Here is a 13,748-nt window from a genome sequence, read left to right on the forward strand (position 1 = left end):
CTCTGTAGTGTTACAGGCACTGAGAAGGAGATAGATCAGTTGTTTAATAATTATATTCCAACAGCAGACAACAGAGGAGGAGGAATCCTGGTCCCTGGGGATGCACAGATGTAGGGCTCCACTTCAGACTCCACCCTCCAGCTTTGCTACCAAAAATTGATATGAAGCTCTTACAGACACCCATGAAGGTGTCATAAGAAGAAGGAGCCATATGAACAGCTTGCAGTGGATACTGTAAAATGAAACACTGTGTGTTTGTAGTAGGCAGCTCCCTGTTAAAATGCACCAAGGCTTTCCTTCGCCAGCCCAACAGGGAGTTTGGAAAGGTCTGCTGCCTCCTGGGAGCCAAGATATGGGACATTGCTGAAGGGGTGCTGCAGCTTGTCAAGAACACAGATCCACTATCACTCTTTCACGTGGGCACGAATGACACTGGAAGCTGGAGCATGGGAAGAGTCAAAGAATACTATGAAGCCTTGAAAGTGCAAATGAAGAACAGCGGAGCCCAAGTTTCCTCTGTCTGGCAAAAGATCAGGTAAGACAGAAGCCAAAATCACATGTATAATGCACAGCAACTCCTGGCTACATGGCTACTGCCATCATGAAGGTTTTGGTTTTTATGACAAATAGGACTTTCTATGGAGGGGGCTGGGATCCACCTGTCTAGAAGAAGCAGGGCACTCTTTGGCAGCAGGCTGTCCAACTGAGTGAATCAGGCTTTAAATGACCACTTTAGAAAATAACCAGGGTGTTGCCACACAAAACTAAATGGAAACTTCTGCTCATTGTGTAACAGAGAGAAGGAAATACATTCCCTACAAATAAAGGTCACAAATTCCTTATATGTAAACAAATGAGAAAGCACTTTCTACAGGACAATTCAGATGTTTCAGCTTGCTGTACTGAAATCCATACAGCTTTAAAAATCAGAGAATATCCTTATAAACTATGAAGCATCCTCCCCCCACAAGCGTAGAGTGTGTATATATATATATATATATATATATATATATATGTGTGTGTGTGTGTGTGTGTGTGTGTGTGTGCTCGTGTGTATATATATCAGGAACAAGGCAAAATGCCTTAATTCCTATGTGTTTGTTAGCCTTCTCCATTTGTGTATGGAGAGGGAGGGCTGCTGCATATGCTGACCAGAGGCTTCTCTGTGCCAGATCTGTAGCCACCAGGAAAACTACTTCCTGACAGTCGTGCACCTCCCCACTGAGTGTGCAGAGGTTTATGTCCTCAAACAGCACCATGTTACAACACTATGTCACACAAGCTAGTATTGCCTTTAGCGGTGCATGCATTAGAAATATGGTAGTTGATATGCTAAGTGATTTTTTTAATAGACCTTGTTAAACATGTTAGGCTCAGAGACCTCAAGCTATCTATCACTACAGCGAAATAAATTTTGTCTGCACACTTACCCTACAGAATTATTTTCTGTAATACCATGCCCTCTGGGAGGATGTTCTGACCATAGCCCTCTTGTAGATGAGGATGGGAACTCACAAACATCTCCTCTACTCCTAACTCCTGCCCCTATGGGAGAGGGACCTACAGGATGCAACGCACCAGCTTATTAGGGAATTTCTGAACTAATCCAAGGAAGGGTCCTGGGACGAGGACGAACAATTCAAAAAGAGTTAAAAACTTGTCAGAAATCTGGAGAAATTCAAAAGACTTGGAAAAATGCACTCTGTTTTCTTTTTTTTTTTTTTTTTGTGGGTAAATATAACCACCTCCTTCCCCACTCATGTCTTTATTTAAAGACTTTCAGAGTGTACAAACAACACATCATCACTCCTGAGGCTGAAGCACAACCCTATTTGGATCAGCACAGAACACACTGGCAAGGAGTTTGTTCTTCCAGTTTCCAAAGCTAACATTCTGTTTCTGGGAACATGGTGGGACTGGTGAATTGTGTCTACACTAGAATTTTACAGCTAAACTCAACATTAAATTCCCAAGTGTTGACAAGTTCTGAGTCAACAGAAAATCACTCATGAGGGGAAGAGATTGGCTAAGCAATTCTGGACACTTCTCTGCCTGTTGTGAGTGCATTGATTGTGTCTAGTCCACGAAGTTTGGATCTTTGGTTTTTCTAGCAATAAGCCAAGGAAAAAAGATATTTAAAAATGGAAGCAGGAATTGATTTTAAAACAAAGAAACCTATTGGATCCCAGTATACACTAATATAGGAAGTTGGGAGAAAGCATATACCTCTGGTCACTGGAAGTGAGGATGTGCCTTGAAACTAAATAATGAAATGAGACGAAAAAGCAAGTTTCCCCTGCTACTGCTGACACATAATTAATATAAAATAAGGAGGCTATTTGGTGTTTGTTCGAAGTGATCCATCCCCACCAACGCAATGAGAGCTAATGAACTAAATCTGAAAGCATCAGCATAAGATTTTGACAAATGTATTGTTTGCCTATTGAGAGGGTAGAAAATTATTATAAATGACAAACTGGGTTTGTTTTCAGGCATGGACACTCCAGGAGCAGCAGCATTATGGCCTCAGTTGGCTGTTCTCTGTGTAAATGATTTCACACTTCTGCTACTGAATCAATTGGGTGTTTCTCCATTTATGAATTGCTGAAATAAAATATCTCCTGCTCCACAGTCAAGCATGTTCTTGGCTCCCAGGGAGGAGGAAGGGTTTAAACATATCTGGGTTTTGTTTTTAAAAACGAAGCGTTGGTCCCAGTGTAGTGCTCACTTACTATTCAGAATTCAGAAAGAATAGCAAAAATCCTGAGCAAATTATTAATAAGCATGCTGGAAATAGAGTATTTTACCATAAAATTGGGGAAAAAGAAAGCTATATTTCACTTCTGATGTCTTTGTGTTCTGAGGAAAAAAGAAAAAAAATAATGAAATGATTGCTGAAATATCTCAGCTAAAGAAGTCCAGAAGCCAAAATAAGTTTAAGGTTCTGGTATAAGTCACCATTTTTACAATAGTCAAACGTAATTTAAATTCTAAAATCTCTTATTCCAGCATTTCTCTTAAAGAAGATAACAACCTAAATAGTCATCTCACAACCTAACTTTGCTGCTTGCTTCTCTGGTCTGCCAGTTCTCGGGCAGAGATCCTGTAACAGCTTAAATTCCCCAATGAGGTAGAAATTGCTATATAGAGAGAAAGAGCAAGAATGAGAAGAGTTTTGGCTGATTTGCTGCTCCCCATTGCTCTGTTCTTCACACATCTATGCCATTATAAACATAATGAATAATAAATCCAAGCTCATTTTTTAGGACTGCATCCACTGCAAGTGCAAATACACAAGGGCAAAGGATTTCTCCTCAGAAAGGCAGCAAGAGGGAGTTTTATGTAATTCTTATGAGACTTAATGAAATGCTGAAGATGAAACAATTCCTATTTTGCCTTCATGGAAGCAGGCTTAAGTGAAATGGTACCTTTCATTCCTCTTTACAGAAGGAGGTTCAGAGCACCAGCAGGTGGGCAGGTTTAAATCAGCAAAGTGCAAGCCTCATAAAAACTAGTGTGCAGGTTCAGTACAGAAGTCAGATTAAGTTTGGAAGCTCTTAAAAAGCTCCAAACTGCTTATCCTGAAGCTAGGAGGGGTCCCATCCCACAGGTTTGTCTAACCCACACACTCACAAGGTCTAGACTTCCCTTTAGGTACTCTCTTGGTTGTGTCAACCAGGCAAAGGTGATCTCCAGATCCAGCCCCACGTGTATCGTTGTAGGTGTCACTCAAGCTCCAAGGGAAAGCTGTTTGGACAGAGCAGCCCCTCTACCAAACACTTGACATATCCTCATCTCTGCTGAGGAACATTCAGAGGCGTCCATGGGATTACTTTTCAGCCAGATCCAGGCTGTGGAGTGGTACCTGGGCCATTTCCACCCCACCTGAAGATCTCAGAGAACTAAATATTTGGCTTGGTAAATCCAGAAGAGCATTTTGTGGAAAAGATGAATCAGGTTCACTCAAAGAGAGAGTAAAGCTGTGTGTGTGCATGTGTGCCAATGAGTGCAGTCCACAGCACCCAGCAGTAAAAACCCATGCAATTCTCACCCGGGACCATAAACAGCAGTCACTAAACCCACATTTTTCCTCTGCCCAAAAGTCCTCCTCCAGTAATTCAAGTTTAACTTTCAATTAACCAAATAACTAAAAATATACTTAAATATTACGATCAGTGAAGCAATGCAATTGCTTGTGTATCTTTCTAATGTATTATGTTCCTTCTTGGACTTCTCAGAATACCAGCTTCTGCCTTTATAATGCATGGTTTATTATCGTCCCTTGACTTATTAATTACTGCTACAAATTGAGGGCTGTTTCATTTTTTCCACCTCCTAAGGAAAACTATTTTTTTCCTTGAGTATGGAAAGCGGGACAGCTGTCCAAATCCCATTGAAGTCTACATGCCTAATTATCCTCAGATTCTTCTACAAAACCTACTGCTAATGTTTATAACCACCCCTGTAGTGGTACCCATCACTGTTCGTTATTCATGGTCTCAAAGCAGTCAGCTTAATAATGATATATCATTATTTTCCTTTTCATATGCAAAGCAACAGATCTGTGAAGACACTTAAGAAAAAGAGATCCACTTTCTCTCGGCCCAGTCCTGATTTCTGCCCAGTTCTTCTGCCCAAGCATTTTCTATCACTAACATCACTTTGGCTATCTGCTTAGTATGGAGGCTTGTCATTTGCAGGTACCCTTCACTGATTTTTTCAAAACTTTCATATCTATTTGTTCAGCATAAGGTCAAGTGAAACCAGGCAAGACTTTACAAGCAGGAAGGGGCTCTTGAGAGAAGAAATCAATGAGATACCAAAGCGGTTCAATGCTGGTTACTAACTGCTAGTGCACACCGATAAACATCACCCCAAATACCTTTCTAACTGATCGTACATTCTGCAAGCCATTGGACAGCACAAGAAAGATGCGGAGTTGTTGGAGTGGGTCCAGAGGAGGGCCATGAAGATGATCAGAGAACACCTCTCCTATGAAGATAGATTGAGGGGCCTGGAGAAGAAAAGTCTCAGGGGAGACCTGACAGGAACCTTCAAGCATCTAAAGGGAGCTTATAACTGAGAGACTGACTTTTTAACATGAGCAAATAGTTAAGATGACTAGGGAAAATCTTGTATTAGCTTTCCTGAACTGATGCACAGTAGCATCCAATACTGAGCCAAGAAACATCAACTTTCTTTAGCTTTAGATAATTCAAATGAAGCTACTAAGCAAAATAACCTCCTGAGAAGGTTTGTCAGAACTTTCGCGCAAGAAAGTTCAAGCCTGAAATCCACTGAGTTTGAAGCAAGCTTTTCTACTCCATGTAATAAATACGTTCTGGATACAATGGTGCAATCCAGAAGATCAAAAGGTGGAAACCTCTTGGCTTGACTCTCAGACAAACTCAGAGTTTGGCCTGCGGACTGTATCTTGACAAATATGTAACTAAGAAAAGACTTTTTTTCCTGCAAAATCCATACTGTTTCTTACTATCATCTAATATCTCAGGTTCTGACACAGACTCCATTTTCTTGGCCCCTCTTTTAAGCCACGCAAAACAAGCAACACAAATCTCACAATGGAATGAGAACATCTTTTCAGATCAGCGCTTCTGAACCCTCTTGAGAAATCCATAAATACCCTCCCTGGAATATTTAACAGATAACGCTTCCTCCTTCTGCCTGTGGCATTTTGAAAAATGGAGCCCGTGGAACGTGTCTGACACTGCACAGCACGCTCAGCTTCTCTGCAAACATTGTGGCCTCCTTGGGATGAACACGGCTCCCATTGTTAGCACTGACTTCTGAATACAGGAAGGCATGATGAAATTTCTATGGCTTGCACAGCAATAGCACACGATTTGGAAGGGAAATTCTTGAGGAAATTATATCTGATCAGCCATAAAGTCTTCCTGGAAATACATGCTGAATGCTGTGTGTGCATGTTATAGCTGGCATTGTTACCAACACCTATTGCTAAGCTTGCATGATACTCTCCCAAGCAAGACCTAGTTCAGATGCTTACAGCCTGTTTGATCAGATCATTTGATCGATCAGCTTGAACTGACCTTTCTCTTCCATGCAGAGTAGATGCCTTAGGAAGAATATATATTGGAAATCTCTGCCAAGACAGGTTTTTTTAGCAAGTTTACAGGAATTTTATTTTATTTTATTTTTTTTTTTTTGCCCCTGTTAAATCTTATGGGGATTTTATTGAAAAACTCTTTCCTACATCATTGCTTTGGTATTTGTAGGGATGGTTTCTGTTCTAGAGACATGCCACTTTCAGTATTATTTTTAACCCTCTCTTCCCTCTCCTCATTGCTGCAGAACATGCTCCACAGCGCCAACAGGGATGCTCCATCCGTACAACCACTCAATCACTCCCTGTTCCCAAACAGAAACGTGCAGGAGTGTAAGATGAACTCAGGAGAGTAGGGGCTAGCCTTTGTTTCACCTCCCATCCATTACTTCACTTCCCTCCTATCTCAAAACCATAACCTTTACCAGCAATGGAACAAATTGCATGAGAAAGTTGGGGGGATGGCAGGAACATCTGGGCCACATACTGTACATGCCACTGTAAGCTAACCTCTCACATGCTGTCAGATGCTGTGCAAAAGTATGTCAGGGCCACAGCTGTGCACAGAGCTTCATAAACACACATGGCTCCAGCACGCAGGAGTCACCTAAGGAGGGAAGAAAAGAGGATAGGAGAGAAAAATGCGAGACAGGAAGAAGGTGAGGCAAGACAATTTTGTGCTAAACGGATGATGCTCCACAGCCAGTTAGCGCAACAAGTTCCCCCTGCAAACTCTGAAGTGCAATGGCACTGGCCCTCATGAGACGTGTGGGTTAAACAGAGACAAAAGGGGCAAGATGCAGTGGGAAACGTGAAGGAGGGAAGGGAAGGTGCAAAGGGAATGAGACTCTCAGAGCACTGAGTTTTTGCAGGCTCTCTCCGACCCACATAATCAGCAGGGCTCAGGCTTGACAGCAGGGGATTTCAGCACTTATAGGGGGAGCTCAGCTGGGCGTCTCAAGGGAAAAAGGGCTGGGAAATACAGTTCTGTGGAAAAGGCAGAGAGAGTGAGAAAAAAGAGCTGTTAAGCAGTGAGGGAGACATCTGAAGCATAGCTGTTCATTTTGGTTACTCTCTGCTCTGCGCTGGAACGGAAATGAGTGTGCAAACGTATTTAGCAGCCTGATTCCCTCAAGAAGAGTCAGATGCTGCCCACAGGACAATGTCCCTGAGCTACTTTTCCTTTTTAACCTAGAGAGGTGAAAAACAGGGCACAACTCCTACCGAGTGATCCTAAAACAAGGCGCTCTTGAAGTGGTGGGACTCTGCAGTGTATTGCTGAGGTGAGATATCCTCCATCTTCCAGCCAACCATGGAACAGGATGATGTGTATTTCTACATCAGAGCTCCACAACCACAAGTAAACCATGTAAGTTTTGGCAGTTATACAACTGTTATTTAAAGACGGATTAGATTAATAGTGCAATCAACAAACAGCTCTGTGAACGATATGAAAAAAAAGGGCATGCCTGCAAAGAAGAGAAAACATTTGCAGAACCTCTGAAACTTGCTTTCCCACTGAAACCATGCTTGGATGGAGAAATTCCCAATTCTCTCAGCAGAAACAGCAAATGACAACAATCATCCTGCTCTGGTGCTGCCCAGTACTCTTTGTGTACTACCCAGTATCTTCTGTATTTTGATACATTCCTTTGCATAAAACAGTAGAGTTGAAGAATGGGGAAGGAAAGGAGATGGTGACTCAAATTTTTTTGTTTCTTTTTCCAACTATTGACTTCAAGCTTCAAAAAGGCTTAGGATTTTATGAAACCTCAAGTCTTTGAAAACTATGCATCATTTAGAACACATGAAGAGATATTTACCAGTTCTACTGCTCATTCAAAAAAGCCTTTAAAAATATATGCCTTCAAAAGAACGCATTCATATCTGCTATTGAGGATCCATTATAAGACTTTAACAAACAAGTTTCCCAGATACGGGATTTTTTCTCATATTTGTCTTTTGTATCAGTAGAATAGAACTCTGCACATACTTTAAATACAGCCTCTGCAACAGCATTATACAAAGAGAGAGCTAAAAGAATTTGCCACCTCCCCACACATGCACAATTAATTTCCTGCTTCTAAAGCAAATGAATGGTCTATTACTTGTCTTTTCTGCAGCTCAAATAACTCCACAACGCTCATTCAAACCGACTTTTCCTACCTAGTGCATTTCAAAGCAACAAAATGAAAGCGAGTAACAACCACAAACAGGCTGGAGGAGGATGACCACAAAGGTATTTGGAAGTAGTAGCAGAGATTCTAAATATTCAAAGTACTCTTTCCTATCCCGAGGTTTTCTGGTCTCACCTTACAAAGGCAGATTCCACCTGCTTGAAGCTCTGCAGGCCAGGCAAAGCTCATTGCTCAACAGCTGTGACCTAACCCAGGTGTGCTGGATAGCTTTTGAGGTCAGTCATTCACTGCTATTGTAAATGCGTTCTACTTGCTGGTAAGGACAGTCAGCTCTTGTGTCACAAGATGGGAAGAAAATCTATCTAACAAGAGTAACACATGTTTTTAGCTTTTGGAATCACTTCCTTTGCAAAAACAGTAGAGTGAAGGAACAGGAGGAGATAGCCCCAAGAAAGCTTTCAAATGATAGACCTTCTCTTTTGGTAGGGCTTTAAGATTTTATAGAATGTCAACTCGTATGGAATTGCTTAGGTTGGAAAAGACTTCTAAGATCAACTAGTCCTTCCATCAACTCATCACCGCCATGTCCACTAAACCATACCCCTTAAGTGCAATATCTACACAAATTCTTGACCACATCCTTGGGCAGCCTGTTCTGATCCCTCACCACTCTTTTAGAGAAGTTTTTTCTAAAATCCAAGCTGAACCTCCCTTGGTACAGCTTGAGGCTACTACTTCTTATGTCGTTACTGTTATTTGGGAGAGGAGGCAGTTGTAGAGAACATTAAGGTCTCCCCAGAGCCTCCTCTTCTTCAAACTAAACAATCCCAGCTTCTTCAGCCACATCCTTGTAAGCTCTAACATTGCACATCCAAAATGCACTTAAATATACTACATGCTGTTTAGAATTTAATGTTTTCTGTTTATGTTGTTTACACCGTTCCTTACAGATGCAACACAAACACATCAAGTATGGGTTCCACCATTCCCCACCAAGAGAGCCCAAACATTACTACCACAGCTGCAGCACACCTGCAGTACACACAGTCCCTTGGTGGAGATCAAGCTAGCACAGTCATACAGAAAACCTCCTCAGCTGAAGAACTACTTTATATTACAACAACAAAGGCAGCACCAAAATCACTCTACTTTGCATTAAGACCTCCAGAAGCATTTAAACCTCTACAAACCACACATGGTTAATACCTAAAAACAAACAACCAATCAAACAAAAAAAGCACAAATGAAATCAATGATCAGTCAGCATACACTTGTTTAGTTTTGATTCTTTCTTGGCTCCTCCTGCATAAACACCACACTCACCTCACTAAGAGCAGCTAGATCACAGTGCCCATTAGCATCACCTTTCTTTCCTCTACCAAATCCATTGTATTAAACAGGCAACATTTCCTACCTGGCATCCTGAGTGTAGAACTAGCGAGAGCAGCAGAACAGAGGCCAATCTCATGCTCAGAGTAGACACAGTGATGTGGGGTGGTAGCCAACTAAAGCTGCTAACAAGAAGCTCAATAATTATTTCCACCTGAGGTGGGAAATTATCTGAAGAAAGTAGGGGGTATAACAGCTGCTACTTCCCTTGGCTATATCCCACCTGGGAATGACAGTATCCATACAGGGAGTTGGTATGAGGCAGGCTGCATTATGCCTTATGTATTGCACAGCTTAATCCAGATTAAACACATTTTGTTTCATGCTACAATTAGTATTAATTCTCTTAGTGCTGATTCTAAAACCTCTCACCCCAAAACTGTATGATCTAGGGTGAGAGAGTTGGAACAACACACTCTTATTCTTACATACATGAACGTGCACACAAGGAATTAATTCATTAGTACTTAATCTGGAGCAATGCCATGGGCAGGCAACTCCCTTGCCTGGGAATGTGACAAATGTTAGGGGAGAAAGGAGGACTGTAAAAGGTCTTTAATTTCTTTTTCCCCTATTCCCTGTCTTCTACAGCAGCTCAGTGCAAGTAAATGGGAATGGAACAACAGCTGCTTTCTCCAGCACCCCATGCCCTGCAAAGAGACCGCGCTGCATTGCCTGGCAATGTGGGGATGGGGAGAAGGGCTAAGGTGGATGGGCTGCAGAAAAACACAGTTGCAGGTTGGAGGGCAGAGCTGGCCAGGGGCGTGCTCAGGGGCCGCATTCTGCTGCCAGAAGTGCAACCCAGAGGGCCCCAGCGTTGATTTTCAGGGTGGGTGCGCTGAGCTGCACGTTTCTTGAAATGGCCACCGAAGCCTGTGCCTGGCTAAGCAACGAGCCAGTTGTTACAGGGAGGGATTTTTCCAGCCTCTGAGACATGCTGTGTTCATCTGCTCCTGGATGCCGGTGCTTGGGAGGTTGTTTTTTTCCTTTCCTGCCATGGTTGCTTTGGAAGAGTCCCAGGAAGGCACTGCAGCGTTGGTGTGCACAGCCCTATCTCTGTTCCCAAGTGGAGGGGGCTTTGTGCCGAGCTACCTACCTCCCAGCAAGGGAAGCCTGCTGCACAATGGGAACCTAACAGTCTGCATCTGTTTTGTCTTAGTCTAAAGCATTCCTTTCTGGTGCTAACTGGGAACAATTTAGCTGGAATTTCCAATTGAAATGAGCTTTTTAACTTCTATATTGTCGATTTAAGTTGTTCTCAGGCAGGGGATCTGCCGTATATTTTACAAATAGGCCAAGCTAAATCTTGATGTTTTTACAAGGCTTTGCTTGGACCAAACCTATTTATTTTTCTAAACTACTTCTCTCACTCAAGCGCAGATTTTAATGCAGTCCTACATAGGGTACCTGGTAACAGCCTGTGCTGGAAGGATTATATCAGCATCTAAATGAAGACTACAAGAAAGAAAGGGACAGACTCTTTAGCAGGGTTTGTTATGACAGCACATCGGGACATGTTTCAAAATAAAAGAGGGGAAATTTAGATTAGATATTTAAAAAAAAAAAAAGGTTTTTTTACAGTAAGGGTAGCAATGCACTGGAACAGGATGCCCAGAGAGGTGATGAATGCCCTGTCCTTGGTGATATTCAACATCAGACTGGATGGGGCTCTGAGCAACCTAATCAAGCTGTCGGTGTCCATTCATTGCTGGGGAGTTGGACCACTTGGCCTTTAAACATTCCTTCCAACTCAAATGATTCTATGATTTGATTCTGTGAATTGGAATTTCGTTCAGCATAAAGGGGTTGAGGTGGTGGGCAAAGGAGCAGACCTGGAAGATCCTCCTTAGAAAGCTGCATCTGCAATTAAATACAACATAAGCAAATAATAGAACTTTTAAGGTCATTTCCGTAAGATGCTTCTAAAGTCCACAAAGGTGCCCATGTACCCACCATGATGGACAATGGGAGAAAACCCCTCAATGCTGACAATTTGTGCCTTTTTAGGAGAGGCACTCACACTTCTTAGAGCCTCTGTGCAGAATCAGGCCCTTACCAATGAAAGAACACTGGGCCTTGGAGCTGAATCGGGGCAGAATATGGGTTGAAATGGTGCCATTACGTTCAATAAACCTATTTAAAGTCAAACAGGCCTGTATGCCTCTGCAGATGGGGGCTGAGAAAACAGCTCAGCTTGTGTGTGATGGAAAGAGATGGACATCACAGGCTGTAAGTGATCTGTGATGCATCACTTTGGGTAAAAATGGGATATAGCAGACTTGTAGGAATAAATACGACAAAGGCTGGAGGCACATGGGGACAAGTAGCCTAGAAAAATGATACAAGGTTGGAAGAAATGATAAAAGCTCCTGCAAGGGAGAACAACAGAGGAGGGAGTGGACAGTGGAGGCTGTAGGAACAGACAGAGGAGAGGGAAGCCCCACTGAGGGATTCAAGAGGTCCTTGGTGGCTCCCTGTCCATGGGAACCTCATGATGCTGTGAGCAAACCTGTGTGTCTGCTGGGAGCCCAGTGTCCAGGCTGCTCCTCAAAGCCCAGTGTGAAACCCAGCAGGTCAGAAGACTTCCCACTCTGCAGTGCTCCTCTGCCACTTTCAACTTTCCAAATTTTCCTCTCTGCTTTAGGTAGGAGAATGTGCTGCTGCCTTGCCAAGGGAATGGCAACTGGTTGCAAGCAGGATTCGTACTTGAAAAGCAGAGGTTCCAAAGAGTCACCTCTCCTCCATGTCTCTCATCAAGACCACTTCTGCAGCAGTGCCAGCAAGTCCCAGGCCCCTGCCTAATTCATTGCCCACACGTGCTAAAAAAACCTCCCTATGCCAGAAAATTAAATAAGTCATAGGCATCAATCACTCTGTAACATGCACATTTTTATTCTCAAGCAGCTTCATTTGGAGTGTTTTAATATAGAACAGCCTGACTGAAACAATGCCTCCCAAATAGCTGTATGGGACTCTTTAGTCAATGGTACATACAGTAAATATTTATTATAACGTAACACAGGTTCTGTTTGTTTCTGTTTGTTTTTGCTTTTTATACTTTGCATTTGATGTGAGTGGGAGACACACCAAATATTGTAAATATTTATAAAGTATTCAGATTTGATATTATTTGCTCAGGTACAAATGGTTCCAGTTACTAGACTGTCACAAATGAGAAAACCACAAATACAGAGCAGCACTGAATGAAAACACAGTGGAAACATGACATAACCACATCTACGGACGGCAGTAAACATTCTTTACGAGAAGGAACTAAATAAAGGTGCAAATATCTTTTTAAGGAGCTGTTTTGGCAGGTATTTTAGATACATCAATTTGGAGACAGGATTTTTGTTCCCCACCTTCTGAAAGTCACAAAAATATCTCAAGTCTAAACTTACTTGCCATTAGCTGTTGGCTATTTTGTTTATAAAACAAACTTTGACACAGGGAGTGCAGATAGATGGATAAGATGAGGTGGGTTTCTTTTTTAAGATACCCAGTCTTGCTTTGCAAATCAAATATCCCTTTAGAGGTATTTATTCTGCCCTAAAAGAAGTGAATTTTGTTATTTGCTTAGGACAGACCAACAGGAGAAGCACGGTCTGGGGAAGCACTGTTAGACTCATATTGCAGTTTTTGGTAAAAGCGATTTAGGCCACCTGTGATGGCTGTATGTCTTAATCATTGCAGTGATGCCCTTCAGGCTGGGGTTGAGGCAGAGGATTTGGCACATAGCTCTCTGATTGCAAACACTGGGGCTGGGACCCGAAAAAGAAGTGCAGGAGAGGGACAGGGAAGGCCAGAAGGGACAGTCAGCAACGCTCCAAAGCAGCCAGCATCCAGCTGTGAACACGTATGTTTCTGCAGCTGCCTCACTAAGACACACTGGCACCACTGGCCTGATTGTACCAGTGGGAGAAATCAGTGCCCCTGGGGTTCAGCCCGGGCTGTCTCCACCAAAGCCCAGCAGCACCAGGGACAAGCTTTGCCCATCCATCTCATTTATCTGTGTCCACAGTTTTCATCATCCACAGCTCAGAGGGATTTTTCGGAGGCTGGTGGAAGGTTGACTTGAGTTATAACCCAGGGTCTGAGCTGCAGACAAAGTTTGGGTCTGTGTTTCATTCTGAGCT

This window comes from Tympanuchus pallidicinctus, unplaced genomic scaffold (assembly GCF_026119805.1).
Source record: "Tympanuchus pallidicinctus isolate F22 unplaced genomic scaffold, pur_lepc_1.0 scaffold16, whole genome shotgun sequence".
NCBI lineage: Eukaryota > Metazoa > Chordata > Aves > Galliformes > Phasianidae > Tympanuchus > Tympanuchus pallidicinctus.